General features: G+C 40.0%; 1 non-coding gene across 1 annotated transcript; it reads left to right on the forward strand.

The window, feature by feature from the left end:
- The first annotated feature begins 523 nt into the window (after positions 1–523).
- Positions 524–616, forward strand: trnar-ucu (transfer RNA arginine (anticodon UCU)). Its single transcript has 2 exons — positions 524–560; positions 581–616. It is a non-coding gene; the product is annotated as a tRNA-Arg (tRNA).
- The last annotated feature ends 3,502 nt before the right edge of the window (positions 617–4,118 follow it).

The following is a 4,118-nucleotide window of genomic DNA, read 5'->3' on the forward strand; positions in this document are numbered from 1 at the left end:
CTTCCAACCTTCCAATCACTGATGTTGCTCTCCCTAAACCTGTACGGGATGTTTTGCTGATGTGCAATGTGCCTTTACTCCTGTATTAAAAACGACTTCTGTTGTTGGACGGAGTTGATGAAGAACTAACTGCACAGAAAAAGTACGTAACGATAAAATATTTCTGCGCGTGAAACACATCAATCGTTCAGCATTTCTAAAATGTTTAATTGAATTGACAAAGAAATCCTCTCCTTAAAGTTCGAAAAGGATTATCTGTTGAGCCAGCAGGCGTAACACTGCAGTTGCCCGTTTCTCACAGGTGTTTGAAGTTGTGGATAACATTTAGCAGGTTTGGCACCGTGGCTTAGCTGGTTAAGACGCCTCACTAAAAACCAGGAGACCCTGGGTGTGAATCCCAGTGGTATCTATTCGTAGACAACAGGCCACTCATTGTCAATATTTATGGAGCTTAATTTAAAGACAACAGGAGAAGCATGAGTTACAGCTTTCTGTAGCTGTTTTATAGAGCTATGTATTGGTTGGCTCTGTGGCGCAATGGAGAGTGCATTGGACTTCTAGGCTTTGATAAAATGAAGTAATTCAAAGGTTGTGGGTTTGAGTCCCACCAGAGTCATGTATCATTTTGATTCAACCTTTCAAAATCCTCTAGGGATTAGTGTTGATCAAGTCAAATAAAGGACTTCTTAAGAGTCCACAGTTGAAAATGAACCAGCAGCCACAAGAAAGAAATTAGCACTGGACTGTGATCACATTACTCCTGTCTTGGACTCCTTGCACTGGCTTCCTGTCAACTTCAAAATCCTCATGCTCACCTATAAGGCTCTCCATGGCTTGGCACCTCAGTACCTGTCTGGGTTATCGCCCTACTCCCCACCTCACAACCTTCACTCTTCTAATTCTGGTCTCCTATCTGTCCCCCAGTCCATCTACACTCTATGGGTGACAGGGCTTCTCCTGTTTTGCCCCAAAGCTCTGGATCTTTATTCCCAATGATATCAGAGAGTCACCTTCTCTAAACTCCTTCAAATCCAGACTCAAAACCCTCTTCTTTAGAAGTGCCTTTAATGAACTATTCTTTACCCCTCTGTTCCTACTGTATTTAATACCACCATCTATTGTCTCCTCTAACTGTGTATTCTCATCCTGCTTATCTTGTGTATTTTTTAACTTTATTGGTTTCATTCTGTAAAGCACTTTGAAAAGCCACCTTTAAAGGCACTATATAATGTAAATATTATTATTATTATTATTATTATTATTATTATTAATAATAATAATAATGAACAGTGCATTTAACACTGAGCACATGCGGTCCTTCTTTGCAAAGGATTGCAAAGGTTGGGAATTAGCCTTTCACTCGTGTTGTTGAAGACCGTATCCTGGCTTTGTTGCAGGAAATGTCTGGAAGCCATCACCGGATCAAGGAGAGGATCAGGGTTTTGGGAAGTCTTTTTGATGCCTGACACTGTGTGTTTCCTGGTTGTAACAGGTGTCATTCTGGACCTAAACAACAGAAAACACCGTTGAAATCGCTGAACTGCCTAGCGGACACTTTGTCGCCTTCTTCTGACCTGTATTTAATGCGATTCTCTGAAAACTTGGCACGTTATATCTGTGCTACCTTTATGGAGGGCACACGAAGAAGATTCGATCACAAGCATCTAAAAATGAGCATGAGAAAATGACATCACGCTATAAGGCTGAATGGCACAAATTCTCCTGTTACTTCTGCAGCAAATGTGTGTTTTTTGCTTCTTAACACTGAGATAGTTGGAGATATTTGGCAGCAGTGGGATTCCAACTCACACCCCCAAAGAGACTAGAGCTTTAATCCAGCTCTAAATTAAAAACTGGGTGACTTGTAAGGGCTGGTAGGAGAGGAAAGGTATAAATGCTTCTTTTTTGGACAAAGTCTTTATCTTTACTAAAAGAAGGAAATAAATATTTGATTATTATTTTTTCACCAGTTGTTTTGATCAAATTATTGTAACGCAGTGCCATATTAAGGTATAATATGTACACAAACCTCATGTCTGAGTCGATGATGGCAGCTGAGTATCGCTGGAGGACAGTTCATCATGAGTGGGTAAGCCTGCATAATGAGGGAGAGGAGATCAGCCTCTCTGACGCAGTGTCCAGTGACACTAACCTTCTGTCCTACTGTTCTCTGCTAATGTAGAGGGTGAATGTTTATTTAGGTGAATGTAAGGTTTCATTCTTGTAAAATATTTCCGAGCACTTTTTTTGTTGCTGAAAATTAATCCTGTGCATTTGAATGAATTCCGATATTGTCACCTAATTCCATACATTGTTTCATCAAACTAGAACATTTAGAGGAGGTCAATTGCATTTATGAATTGCATAGTGATAGTATTTCTTTCCATTTAAATACTTCAGTCAAAAATGTAGAGAAGGTGCTCCTGTTTTCACCATTATAAGAACTGTGATGCACCAGTAATATTTACTCTCATAAAAGTATTGGAATTGTATTGTTCTGTTCTGTAACAATCTTGAGTGACACAAACCTTCTGTTTTACTGCACTACACTTCTCCAGAGGCCAGTTCAGCACACAAGGATCCTCAGTCAAACAAACACTGCAATCGCTTGATAAACGCCATTTCTCATCCTTTCTCTTAGTGTCAGTGCTACTATTGTATGCAAAGGATGCGACTTGACAATGAAATCTTAAAGAGAGTCTTCATGAAGGTGTGCGTCGGCAAGCTCTCCACTGGCAATTGACTGGGCTTGTGAAGAAATCAATCTTATTCAACAACCATACAAATTGCACAGCTTAAGGCACATGAAGTGAAATCTGTGAACTGATTGACACAAAACAATGTCACTTCACATTATCTGCAAAGTTGTATTGCTTGTCTGACCACCTCTTCCTACTTTACAGTGAGCACATATATTTCAGTTTCTTTCCCCCATATGGAGATGTATCCACTGCCAAAACTGCTGTCTGATTATTTAAATTATCTGTAAAACTGTTACATGACTTCATCTAATTGTAAATTTATAAGACGGTCTGTGAGACATTTGTGAGAGTAGCTGAATCCCAGGGCTGGTATGGAATCACACACAGACAGGTCTTCTGTGTGATCTGAGTCCCACTGCTCAGAGCTACAGACTGGTCAAATGGTCACTATTGTTGACACTACCATCGGACAATCGGCTACAAATAATCAATATACTGATCATAGTGTCACTACTGGTGTTTATTACATAAATACTATATATAAATAATAAGATAATTCCACACTCATATGTGTTATAAAACATTTATAAACATTTTGGGAGGCTGACATACAGTAAAGAAAGTAATACTGAAGGGCTGGAAGTCCTGGAAAGCGTTAATAGAACCTTCTTGCTTTTGACCTGGAACAGAGCCCACAACTGCCAGATCAGTGACCCCTGAGCCCAGTTCACAGAGAGGAGAACCAGGAGCTCTTTTATGTCTCTAAGAGGGCTGGGAGGAAGGATAAAAGGGGGAAATGTGACATGAGTCCAGGCTGTTCTATCTGATATTGTTCATGTAGCAGCACTGATTGTCTGAATATCTTCTGGTTCTGGATTGTGAGGATAGAGAGCAGTACAGAGTTGAGATCCTGTCTGAGTGTGAGTCTGAGCTGTGAATCTGACTGAGAAGAGAATAATGATTTTTTATTCTGCCTGAGAATTTTCCTGAGAATTTTTCTTCTTTTCCAAGTGGTGTTACATCTCCTTCAGAAACTCTGCACAGACTGCCAGAGTGAGAGAAGAGGAATGAGAGGTGGACAGATAAGAGCACACATAGCAAGAGACACATACATCTTGATTTACTTTGAAGCAAGTGTTCATTTCTTTTCTGGAACAAGTTGTTTCTGAACTTCAAGAAATTCATACAACTTCTGAAAGATAAAATACAAATCTTGCTTCTCAGGACAGAAGAAATGCTGCAAAAAAATGCCAGTGATTTGTGAAAAGCAACGGGAATGTGTCCCTGTGCAGCTGTTAAACAAAGGGCTGGTGGGTCAAACGCACTCAGGGACGCGCTTCAGATTGTGATGATGTAAACATAATCTCCGCTAAAAATTGAAGGGATTTCTTCGCAAACCCTCTTGAATGTTGCAGG

This window comes from Lepisosteus platostomus, chromosome 5 (genome assembly GCF_059453375.1).
Source record: "Lepisosteus platostomus isolate fLepPlt1 chromosome 5, fLepPlt1.hap1, whole genome shotgun sequence".
NCBI classification, from domain to species: domain Eukaryota; kingdom Metazoa; phylum Chordata; class Actinopteri; order Semionotiformes; family Lepisosteidae; genus Lepisosteus; species Lepisosteus platostomus.